Here is an 11,821-nt window from a genome sequence, read left to right as displayed (position 1 = left end):
GTCCCCAATGTCCCCAATGTCCCCAATGTCTCCTCATGTCCCCAAAGTCCTCTCGTGTCCCCAATGTCCCCAATGTCCCCTCACGTCCCCAATGTCCCCAATGTCCCCACACCGCCACCTCCCCCCCCCTCCTCCTCCCCCTCCTCCTTCGCGGCCACGCCCCTTTCTCAGTGACGTCACGCGGCGGGGCGGGGCGGGCACGCGGGACGGGGCGGGGCCGCCTCCATCCGGGTCCCTCCCGCTGCCGGGCAGTGCGGGCGGCGCGAGCCTCGGCGGGGCAGCGACGGGTGAGTGAGGGAGGGAGGGAGGGAGTGAGAGGGGGAGGGAGGGAGAGCGGGGTCGGCGGGGGCCCCCTGTGGGGCCGGAGGACCGGGCTGCCTTCCTCTGAGGGACAGAACCCCCGGGTGTGCTCCCTGAGGAGGGACGGGGCCCCCCCGCGACTCTCCCGGCACCGCTGTGGGGAGCAGGGTCCTTCCCTGTGGGGCAGGGCCCCCCCTCCCTTGGCAGCGCTCTGTGAGGGAGAGGCCCCTGCTCTGCGCCTTCCGTGGGGACGAACCCCCCTGCTGTGCCTTGGGGTGAGGGGTAGGGCCCTTCGCCAGCACCCCTCTGGGGAACGGCCCTATCCCTATGCAACCTTTTGGGGCAGGACCCTCTCCCTGTGCACCCCTGTGGGGCAGGACCCTCTCCCTATGCACCTGTGTGGGGAAGGGCCCCCTGTCTATGCAACCCTCTGGGTCAGGACCCTCTCCCTGTGCACCCCTCTGGGTCAGGACCCTCTCCCTGTGCAACCTTTTGGGGCAGGGCCCCCTTCCTATGCACCCCTGTGGGTCAGGACCCCCTCCTTGTGCAACCTTTTGGGGCAGAATCCTCTCCTCGTGCACCCCTCTGGGTCAGGACCCTCTCTCTATGCGATCTTTTGGGTCAGGACCCCCTTCCTATGCACCTCTGTGGGTCAGAACCCTCTCCTTGTGCAACCTTTTGGGTCAAGACCCTCTCCCTATGCACCCATCTGGTTCAGAACCCCCTTCCTATGCAACCTTTTGGGGCAGGACCCTCTCCTTGTGCAACCTTTTGGGGCAGCACCCTCTCCCTATGCACCCATGTGGGACAGGACCCTCTCCCTGTGCAACATTTTGGGCCAAGACCCCCTTTCTATGCACCCCTCTGGGTCAGAACCCTCTCCCTATGCAACTTTTTTGGGGCAGGACCCCCTCTTTGTGCACCCCTCTGGTTCAGGACCCTCTTTCTATGCACCCTTCTGTGTCAGGACCCTCTCCTGTGCACCCCTGTGAGTCAGGACCCCCTCGGGGTGCCGGGGATGTGCCTTTGGGGTGTCTGGCAGCCCTATGGGGTGCCATAAAGCCCCCACTTGGGACCCATAAAGCCCCCACTTGGGGGGCAGAGAAGCCTGGGACCGTATCAGGAGTGACAGAGGAGGGGGCTGGGATGGCACAAAGGGACAGAGCTGTCCCCACCCCAGTGCCCGTCTCACCTGGACCCTCCTTAGGAGGAGGTGGCACCGAGGAGGGGACCGCCGAGGTTCGGGGGTGTCCCCTGGGTCACCCGCTGATCCCAGTGTGGATACGGGCACCTTCCCCTCTTCTTTCCTTGAGGCTGAGACAGGACGCTGCGGGTTTCTGTGACTTTAAAAAAAAAATTGGGGGGAAAAAAGCTGCTTTTTGGAGTTACTGACACGTCCGGAGCTCTCCCGGCATCCGCCGCTTTGGCAGGGGATGTGTGGAGGTCCCGTGGGGCTGGAACCCGACGGGTGACAAGGCATATTCTGGAGATTTGGCGTCTTTTTGGTTGGTTGTTGGTTTTGGTGGGGTTTTTTTGTTTTGTTTAATTTAGTCTTTGTTTCAACCCGAGCATCTCTCTGGATCTCGCTGCCTCCACACCTTACCGGATCCTTGGGATGCACCGGCGTCTGTGTGTGTGTGTGTGTGTGTGTCTGGGGGTTATTTCCACCCCTCCTCCTCCCCGCTGCACCTTTGGCAGGAAGGTTTTGGATGACATCTTGCTCTGGCACGCTCCTCTCCTTTGATCTCCAGTTTCCTGCCGTGTATAACGTGTTTGGCAACACGCGAGCCGGGCTGGGCGGTGCTGGGGAGGGCGGTGCGGGTCCCTCCTTGCCCCGTTTTTTCCCCCTTGCTCGGTCGGGGCTCCTGCCCGCAGCTCCCGGTTTTCCTTTGTCTCCGCCGCCCCCGGGACGAGCCGGAGGATGCTCTGAGCAGAGGAAAAACAAGGACAAAAAAAAACCCCACACCCCCCTTGTCCCTTTGTTCCCAGCTCTTCTCCAGGCTCAGCTGATTTTTGTGCAGCGTTTGGTGTGCTCAGGCTGCTCACTGCCTGCTCACGTGTCTCTTCTATTTATTTTTTTTTTTTTTTTTTCCATTTTTCGGGGTTATTTGGGGTGATGTAGTTTGCAGGGTAGACATCCCAGCTGCAGGCAGTGCTGGAGGGCTCAGCAGCTTCCTAGAAGCAAGGTGAATTAGCCAGAAGCAGAACTTGAGCATCTCCTGGTTGTTCTCTCCTCAGGTGAGCAGGGCCATAAGATTTCAGCACCAGAGACTAAAAGTCAGGTTCACTGAACCTTCTTTTTGCTCACAGGAGGAGAAGTTTAACCCTGGTTTGCATGACCCACTGCTGACACCAGCTTTGGGGACAGCAAGGATGGAGGAAGGGGGAAAAAAAAATAAGCCATTTATTTACACTTGACTGGTGAGAAAGCAAACTGCAAGTTTTAATAATATTTTCATTATTTTAGATTCCTCTTGTTGTTTCAGTTCCCCTGGGTGTTCAGTTTGACAGGGAGACCATAGCCTGAGTTGGTGCTAACTCTTCCTTTTTATGATGGGTGTAAACAGAGCCACCTTGAGCATGTCAAACAAGCCCTGAGTAAATCAGGTTATTTGCTCTATCACTTTATTCACACTGGTTAGATGATCCAGCTGATGCATCTAGAGTGCTGGACCATCTGGAGCAAAAATTAAATACAAATTTGGCCTCCAGCCCAGAAAAATAACAAGCCTATGCCTCCAATAGCTGGTGGCAGAAGAATATAGCCCCAGACAGAAAAAATGCTTGGGGGCAAGGTGGAAGGGACCCAGTAGGCACTAACTGAGGTATTGGAAAATGGAAAAAAAAAAAAAAAGGAAAATAAAAAGAATTCATTCCAGCCCTGAAATAAATCATTCCAGCCCTGAGTGCTGACAGCAGGCAGGATGGATGGTGTGCTCCAGTGTGCTTCTGAGTGAAGGTCTTGGTCATGAATGGGTGGTGGAGCTGCTGGAGGTGAGGATGTTGATGACCTCCTGGATCTCCTGATCTTGCTGTTGAAGGGAATCCCCTCCACAACCTCCCAAAGCTCCACCTGACTCAGCTTGGGTTTGCTTATTCTATCCCTACTCATCCTTGTCAAAGTTTATGCTGGCCTGATGGATGGGACCTTCCTTTTTATCTCCAGATTGGGTTGTTCACTCCAGGTCTAGTTGTTGGGTCACTGGTGGAGGTGTTTAGCTCCAGAAGGTCTCTGGGTGTTGTGGGATCTCTTTGACCTTCAGACAAACATGAGTGTAGGTGCAGATGGGAAGTGAGATGGTGACTGCTGGTTGATAACACTGTTCTTAGCTGGAGGGTGACCTGGGCAAGAGATAAGTGATGGAGGAGAGGAAGTTGAAGGCCACGTGGTGAGGAAGCAGCAGAGCTGCTGGTGGGATGTCTCCAGATAGTGAATCCTAGAATCCTAGAATGGGCTGGGTTGGAAGGGACCTCAGAGCTCATCAAGTCCAACCCTTGCTCCACTCCCACTGCAGTTCCCAGCCCATGGCACTGAGTGCCACATCCAGGCTCTTTTGAAATATCTCCAGGGATGGAGAATCCACCCCTTCCCTGGGCAGCCCATTCCAATGGCTGAGCACCCTCTCCAGAAAGAAATTCTTTCTCATGTCCAACCTAAACCTCCCCTGGCACAACTTGAGACCTCTTGTGCCCTCTTGTCTTGCTGAGAGTTGCCTGGGAAAAGAGCCCAACCCCCCCCTGGCTCCAACCTCCTTTCAGGGAGTTGGAGAGAGTGATGAGGTCTCCCCTGAGCCTCCTCTTCTCCAGCCTCAACACCCCCAGCTCCCTCAGCCCTTCCTCACAGGACTTGTTCTGGATCCCTTCCCAGCCTCCTTGCTCTTCTCTGGACCTGCTCCAGCACCTCAATCTCCTTCCTGAGCTGAGGGGCCCAGAACTGGACACAGGACTCAAGGTGTGAGACTGAACCAAGCCTGGGGATCTTATCTGAGAAGGACTGATGTTTCCAGCTGCTCTCCCTGAGGTCTGAGTGATGTGTGGGATGATTCCAGGATACTTGGCTTTGCTAGGAGAGCCTTGGTGCTTATGCCCACCTCCCCACACGTTCCCTCTTGGGTCATCCCTCCCAGGAATCCAGCTGTCACTTCCACGTTTGGCAGGAGACATGGTGTGGGTGATGAGCTCTTGGCTAGAAAACACCCCCTGGGTGCTGAAAAAGGTGGAGAGAGAGAGAGAGAGAGAGAGAGAGGTGATGTTGGGTGTCCTGCTTCACACCACCATCCCCTGAAACACATCTGCCATGGTTGGCAGAGCTTGGCATGGCTGAGATCAGGTCTTCTCTCACAGTTCACCCAGCAAACCCAGGCCACCCCATCCCTCAGGCCAGAGCAGGAGGTGCAGATGCTTTTGGTGCTCTTCAGCCACCTTGGAACTTTTGGTGTGCAAGCCTGGAGGTGTTTTCTTGGGGTTCGAAGCTTCCCCTGGTCTTCAGGCATCTTGGTCTTGCCCGTGGTGAGTGTTGCTGAGCTGGATTTCTGTTTATTTTTGTTTCCTGTGATCCTTCATCATAAAGCTGAGTGGTTTTGACACAAGATAAGGTCTGGGTCCTGGAGATTTTCCTCTCCTGTCCCTTTGGGAGGATGTTGCCCTGAAACTGCTCCAACTTGTGTCAGGAGCAGCCACCCCACCCCTGTCCCCGCCCTGACTCCCTTTAAAATGACATCAGTGATGATGTCATGGGGGGGTTTATCTGCAAGTTATCACCTGACATTGCCTCTTTTTTGGGAAATGAAGGTGACACCACCAAAAACGTGCTGGAGGATGCACAACCCCCCCTCTGGCTTCTCCGTGGCAGTGGGCAGAGATGAGCTGCATCCCTGCTTTTCCTTCCCTGGGGTGATGACACAGGCCATCCAACATGTCATTTTTCCACCTGTCTAGCACATCTAATTACCATCAAAGGAAAAAAAAAAAGAAAAAACAACCCAAAAGAACAGTTCCCACCATGTGTCAAGGGCTCCTGTGTCCTGAGCTGGTTACAGATGGGAGGAAAGCTCAGGCAATCCAAGGCTTCTCCAAAGGATTCCAGCAATAGCATCGATGGTGAGGATGGATCCCAACCCCCAAGGAAGGGACCAGCAGTGGCAGGAGAGAAGAAAGGGGCAGACTTGGGGAGCAGGGACAACCTGGCTGCTCCAAGAGAAGGAACAAGCCTTGATGCTGAGGTGTGGATGGGCAGCAGGAGCTGGGAACCAGAGCCCAGGGACCAAATTAGCTGTGAGCAGCTGCTTCAGCCTAGCCAAAGGCTCCGAGGGCTCGGGTTGCTTCGACGCCGGAGCTAAAACTGGATCAGCCTGAGGAAAAAGTAGGCAAGATGCCAAGGAGCAGGAGGAGGAGCCAGGGCTGGGGTGTGGGAAGCCCAGGCAGGGAAGTTCTTCGGCCGGTTGCTTTTTGTGCTCCAGTTCCAGAGCTGTGAGTGCGAGCAGGAAGCAGGAATAACTTCTGCTGCTTTACTTTTTAATTTAATTTTTTTTTTTTTTAATGGAGGATTAACCTCGCTGCTAATACAGCTTTGAAAGCTCCTTAGAGGGAACCACACCAGGAGTCAGGGTAGCAGGAGAGAAACTTAAAGTGCTGAGCTGCCCTCCTGATTTCTGGGCAGTTCTCTCTCTCCCTGCCTGCAAAAAACAGTGAGCTTCCCAGCTCCTTGGATTGGAGGAATATTTAGGGAAAAATACAAGAGCTCCAGAGCCTTGCAGATTCCTCTCCTGGGAAGGCACAAGCGTGGAGGTTTTGGCTCTTCAATCAGTCCATTTGAAGCCCAGAGGAGCAGCCCAGCAGCAGGTAGGATGAAGATGGGTGAAACCAAATTCCCCATCAGAATCAGGTGGGAGGGAGTGGAGTCTCCCATCGGATGACTTCCAACTAAAATAAACCCACTGGAGAGCTGTGCCTCCTCCCCCTGACCCTGCTCTTCATACTTTCAGCCTGCACCCAATTAAAGCACCGTAAGGATCAAATTAAACTTCTCTCCACACAGAGCTTTCTGGTGAGCAGGCAAATATTTCTGCAGTGCTTTAAAGACTCTCATTTTTCTGGTGTTCTACCTAAAACCCCCTCACCAGGTCTGACTTTGTCCTGGGGTGGTTTTGTGGCTCGTGGGTTATTTATGCAGCTGCGGGGTTGGTGTTTTTTTTTTTTTAATTTCACTTTCTTAACCAAAAAGCTCTAGAGTAAAACCCAGCATCTCAGTCTCTTAGTGTCTGAAATAAAAGATGAAGGTTTTGGAGACCTGGTGACAGTGGTGGCCATCCAAAGCAGGGCAGGGTTGTGCAGCATGGAGTGGTTTTGTGGCTGAATAAACAGTGATCATCTCTCCCTCTCACTTGGGTCAGGTGTCTGTCAGCTGAGTGTGGGGCTTCACATTCACATCAAAAAAAGAAAAAACCCCCAAAAACCACCCCACGTTGTGCTGAGCATTGTTCAGGGGTGGTGCTTTGGGAGTAAAAGCAGGAAAAATGGATCATTTCCTCATCTGTGGCTTTGTGTGAGGGATGCTGAGCTGTCATGTGTTCCCGACTGCCCTCGGGGCTTTCCCTTTGCATCTTTCCCCTCAAAGGTCCTGCAGGATCATCCCTCCTGGAAGCTCCTGCAGGATCATCCCTCCTCCTGTCTCCTGCAGCATCTTCCCCCCATGCAGCTGCCACTGGTGCAGCAAGAAGGGGTTGGGGTGATGAGGTGAAGGGTTAGGATGTGCTGAGGGATGAGGCTGGAGACAAGCTCAGTGTCAAGTGGTTTATTCCAAGCTGGAGAAACTTTGGGATGCTCAGGCTGGGAGAGGGAGGGGTTGTAGGGAATTAAGAATTGGGCTGCACGGGGATGGGAAGTGTTTTCCCAAAGCCAGCAGAAAGTTTTTCTGGGTTTAGAGAGAAAATTTCTGGAAGAGGGAGAGAAGAGGGATTCTGCTGCTGTTCCCTCAAATGTCTCTGAAAGGAGAATTTTTAAGATAAGCCCTGATGGGATTGAGTCCTCGTTTAAAGTGAGCTTGAAACTTAAAGCTCTTCAGGTTTCTCCTCTTCAGAGGAGAGAAGCAAGAACTGACAAAAGTTAACTTTCTCTGTTAGAAAACTTTTTTCTTGTTTTCTAACAAAAGTGGCTTTTCCTCACCAAAGGGTCACCTCGGTGCTTTCTGCCTGAAGTCTTCTTTAAGTTTTAATTTATTTTAGCTATTAACATTTCTCTTAAGAGCCAGAACTTAAGACCTGAGAGTGATCTGTTGCTGGTACCCAGAGCCAGTTTGCACATTGCTTAATTTTTATAAATCCAATCATTTCTCCTGTAATTCCATGAATTATTCACTGCCAGGGCAGCAGCAGGTGCCAGGCTGTTTGCGCGAGGATTCTCTGTTATATTTTTCCACCTTAATACAACTCCTTGCCCCAAAGCTATGAGAACAAAGGTTGCAGTGAAGCTGGGCAAAACTCAAGGGTTTTGTGTGAGCTATCCAATTTCCTGCTTAGATGTTACCCTTTTTTTCCTTCTATTAAAATAATACTAGTGCAGAACAAGTTGAGGGATTTTTGGGGTGGGATTCTTCCACCAAGAGCATCATCCCTATAAGATCAGGATGCCAAAACCAGGTTGTGATAACCTGTTGAGAAACTTGTCCAGGACAGCATCCCACCTTTCAGCTGCAGCCAGATGAGACAGTCAGGGTCTCCTTGGATGCCAGCATCACTCACTGGGATTTAAATTCCCCTTTTCCACCCCAAAACCAGCTCTGGTGAGGATTTCTCAGCGGGGCCTCGCTGTGTGGCAGCCGTCTCCGCGGGCTGCTCTCCGCTTTTGTTTACATCTGGTTGAAAACTTCTTAAATTTAGTGGTGAGGGAGTAATTCTAATCCTTTTCAATGAGATCAACGGATTAGTGTCTCAGATGCTTACAAAATTCTGAGGATTAGCTGAGTCTTTCCCCCCCCTTTTTTCTTTCCCCCCTCTCTATGCCTCCTAACGTCATCGCCGCGTTTTCAAAGGGCTCCGCTGTGCTCTTCCTAAGAGCTGAACCATTTTGTAGGAGTCTTGGAGAATCAAACCACTTCAAATTATATCTTCATCCTTTCCCTCCCTCTGGCTTTTTGTGCAATATCAGGGTTTTTTTTGGTTTTTTTCTTTTTTTTTTTTTTTCCAGCATCCCTGGCACCAAACCGCGGTAGCCGTTGAGCAGATACCTTGGGTTTGCGTGGCTTGGCTGCCTTGCAGCACCTGTGTGGGTAAGTAGGGAGCTGACCTGAAAGCTTTCCATGAGAGAAATTAATATATTGAGATGAGCAGATCCTGAAAATGCTGTTATTTCACAAAGCTGCAAAGGGTTTGGCCCTGTGTCATCCACCCCCATCACTGTGGGTTGTGGGATGGGATGAACTCCACGCACCCCACGTTCCTCCATCCTCTTAATTACAATCTCTGCTTGCATTGCTATGGGACTGCCCAGCAAAACCATGCACAGAGCTAACACAGGGAACATTAAACCTTTTGCTCTGCCTCCTCCCAGCCTCACCCCCACTCCTTTCCCTGCAGGCTATTTTTTAAATGCCTTTTCTCCCGGGTCGATGGCTGCCCAGTCGCTTGACCTGTGTGAGCAAGGCAATCCCAAGCTGTTGAGTGGTAGGAGCTCCCAGCCAGGAATTTCTGGCCCAGACCCAATATACTTTCAGAGGCAAGCTTTTAAATATGTACAAAGACAAGCTCATAATTTCCACTATACTAATGAGGCCGTGGTGTTTTCATTGAAATGTGCCAATAGTCGCCGTGGTGGTATTTTAGCAGCCTTGTCCTGTGAATCCAAATGTGATTTAACATGGCAGCCCCTGCTGAGCAGAGGAAAACCTGCTTCTCCCCTTGAATTTCAATGATGTTTCTCAGCAGCACTGCCCCAAAATCCCCACAGCACCAAGAACCTTTCCTTGCGTCTCATCTCAGCGTGGGTTTTCCCCTCCAATTCCACCCTTCTAGGTGAAAAATGAGGAAGAGCAGGGATGGGTTGAAAGCAGGATTATGGGACGTGAGGAGGAGAAAGTCCTGCTTTTAAAGACTGGTTTTGAAAGGCTGGTGTGAGGTGGCAGTTAAATAATCAGGCTGGCTGGAGGTGTCTTGAAAGCACAATAAAAACCAAACGTGAGGGCTCCCAGGCATTGTGGGCTCTCTTGACCTTTGCAGAGACATTCACAGCAGCCTGCCTGCCCGTTGCTAAGCCAACTTCTTAGTGCCACTCATATATTTTGCCTATTCCAGTAGGCAGTTCAGCACCTGGGAATTTCTAAAGACCCAACAGCAAAGTGTTACATGCTTAGAAGTTGTGTTGGTGGAGGCCCCTGTGGTCTTGAAGCAGCTGGAAAATGTTGAGCAGGTTTTGTTGGGTCAGCTGCAAGAAAAATGCAAGCTTTAGGTAACTCAACAGTTGTTTGGTTTTGTTGGGTTTTTTTGTTTGGTTGTTTGGGTTTTTTAAGAACAAGTCCTGCATCAGCAGCACACCCATAACTTGGGGTTGTCCTTAGGGCTCAATTTATGAGAAACTTGGGTAAGAAACAAGGTTCTTGGGCAAAGGAGGGGTGCAGGTAGGTAATGCTGAAAATGCACGTGTGGTTATCCATCACCTCCTCTTTACAGACCCCCAGGGTGCTGGGTACCCCTGAATTTTGAGGCTTTTTAACTTGATTTCACTAAAGTCAGGCCACAGTTCTGGGGAGAACAAGGGAGAGGGATCATACCCCATGGCATTGCCTTTGGCACTCAGACTGTGCCAACACACACAAAGATGTGTGTGTTGGGTTTATCCATATTTATTTCCATCCTGCACCTTTTTTGGCCATGCAAGCCCAGGGGTGGAAAATTGAGTTTTCCAGCTAAACTTTGAGAGTTTTGTGGACTTTGCAGCCACCTTTGCTTGTGCTGTGGGAGTCAAGCAGTTTGTGTCCCATGTCTGTATGGCTCTAAGGAGGTTTTTTTTTTACTCTAAAACCTTCCAAAATCCTTCCCTGGTCTCTGTTAGCAGAGCAGAAGAAATTAGAGAAAAAAAAAACCTACTCCTTCAGCCCCCAGAGCTTTTTGTTCAAGCCAGAGGAAGGGCAAGCCAGCTGTGCAGCTCATTTTTCTGTAAGTATGGGGAAAAATAGCAAAGGGCAGTGACGTGGCATTAGTGTAAGTTCCCAGCAGCCTGAGGTTTGGGTTTGTTTGTTTTTTCCTGAAGGCTTTTTTAATGCTGCTGGCATCTTAAAATACAAACCTTGCAGAAAAAGCTTTGAGGGATGGCTCCTCTGCAAGTTTTGTTTAAGGGACTTTTTTCCCCGTCTGCAGCCACCAGCTTTTTCCCCTCTTCTGCATCCAGCTGCTTCTTCTCCTTAATTTTTACCACAAGTATAAATAGTGCAATTAAAAAGGTCCAGGGAGAGCATTCCTGAGGACTGAAATCCAGGAGCAGACGGCAGCAGCATAAAGAAGAATTCTTCCCTCTCTGGCCTCATGCTGCTTTTCCACCGCCAGGCTTTGCAGCCATCTGGATCCCCTTTCAGATTATGCCCCCCTCAAAAAAATAATCCATAACCTAGCAACCTTATTTAGTGTAAATGAGAGCATTATGCCTTCCTGCATCCCAAATTGGGCTTGGCTCCTTTTGCTGCCTTTATGGGGTGGCTGCTGGCAGCTGTGATCCCCTCCACCAGTGCAGGGTGCCTACCTCCAGGAGGATTTCATAAGGATTCTTGGTCCCAGGGTGTTGCAATGATGATTTATTCTTTTTTTTTTTTTTTTTCCCCTATTAAAACAGCTTAGGAAGCAGAAGGAAGAGGGTTTCAGGAGATCATTTAGTCCATCTGCTTCTCAGTATAAAAGAGCAGAGAAGGCTGGTTGCTCTTCTGCTCTGCAGAAAGTGAATTGCTTTTGTTCAGCCTGAGGTGACTTGGATCAAAGCAAGATGTTCTCCCAGATGGGATATTTTGGGAGCCCCCTCCCTGGCTTTCTGTGTCATCACCCAGGAATCTGCAGATCCCCCAGAGTGTTTAACACCAGCTTCTCTGGTGTGATCCTTTCCTGGGGGGTTTCCAATCTGCTCTCCCCAAGGAACACATTAACTGGGGAAAAAACTCTGCAAATGAGGAAAAGCAAACAAAAATGAAAAGTGGAAGAGTCCTTCCACCAAATTAAGGAATAGGGACAGGGGGATTGCAACGTGTGGTGTGAAGGTGCCCTCCCTATGGTGATGTCTGACATCAGCCCTGGCTTTCAGTGTTTTGCTTGGGCTAAAATACTCCTTTTTTTTTTAATAACAAGCACGTTATTAAGTTTTTTAGCACCTGAGCTCTGTGATATGGGGTGATGCTGCTTGCTTAAGCCCCAGGATGGCAGGTGGGGAATGGAGGCAGCATTGAGCTCCCATGCTGGGTGCCAGGGGGCTGCTGCTTTCTGCAGGGATCCAGAGGCAGGAGGAGGCAGCAGCTCAAACTTTCCCACTGTGCTGTCAGGAAGGAAGA

The 11,821-nt window shown here is 51.1% G+C and overlaps 1 protein-coding gene across 5 annotated transcripts in view; it reads left to right on the top strand.

The window, feature by feature from the left end:
* The first annotated feature begins 201 nt into the window (after positions 1–201).
* The window catches only part of RNF24 (ring finger protein 24), a 30,101-nt gene continuing 18,481 nt past the window's right edge, over positions 202–11,821 (top strand). For 2 of the 5 annotated variants that reach the window (XM_071753170.1, XM_071753173.1), the window contains exons 1-2: positions 202–287; positions 8,485–8,566. The gene's annotated coding sequence lies outside the window, so the exon portion shown is untranslated. Of the gene's footprint in view, positions 288–5,692; positions 6,142–8,484; positions 8,567–11,821 lie in introns of those variants that run through there. The other 3 variants (XM_071753174.1, XM_071753171.1, XM_071753172.1) reach the window with 3 other exon arrangements.

Source organism: Heliangelus exortis, chromosome 10, assembly GCF_036169615.1.
Source record: "Heliangelus exortis chromosome 10, bHelExo1.hap1, whole genome shotgun sequence".
NCBI classification, from domain to species: domain Eukaryota; kingdom Metazoa; phylum Chordata; class Aves; order Apodiformes; family Trochilidae; genus Heliangelus; species Heliangelus exortis.
The sequence above is the reverse complement of the archived record's forward strand: the minus strand, read 5'-3'. Positions and strand labels throughout refer to the sequence as shown.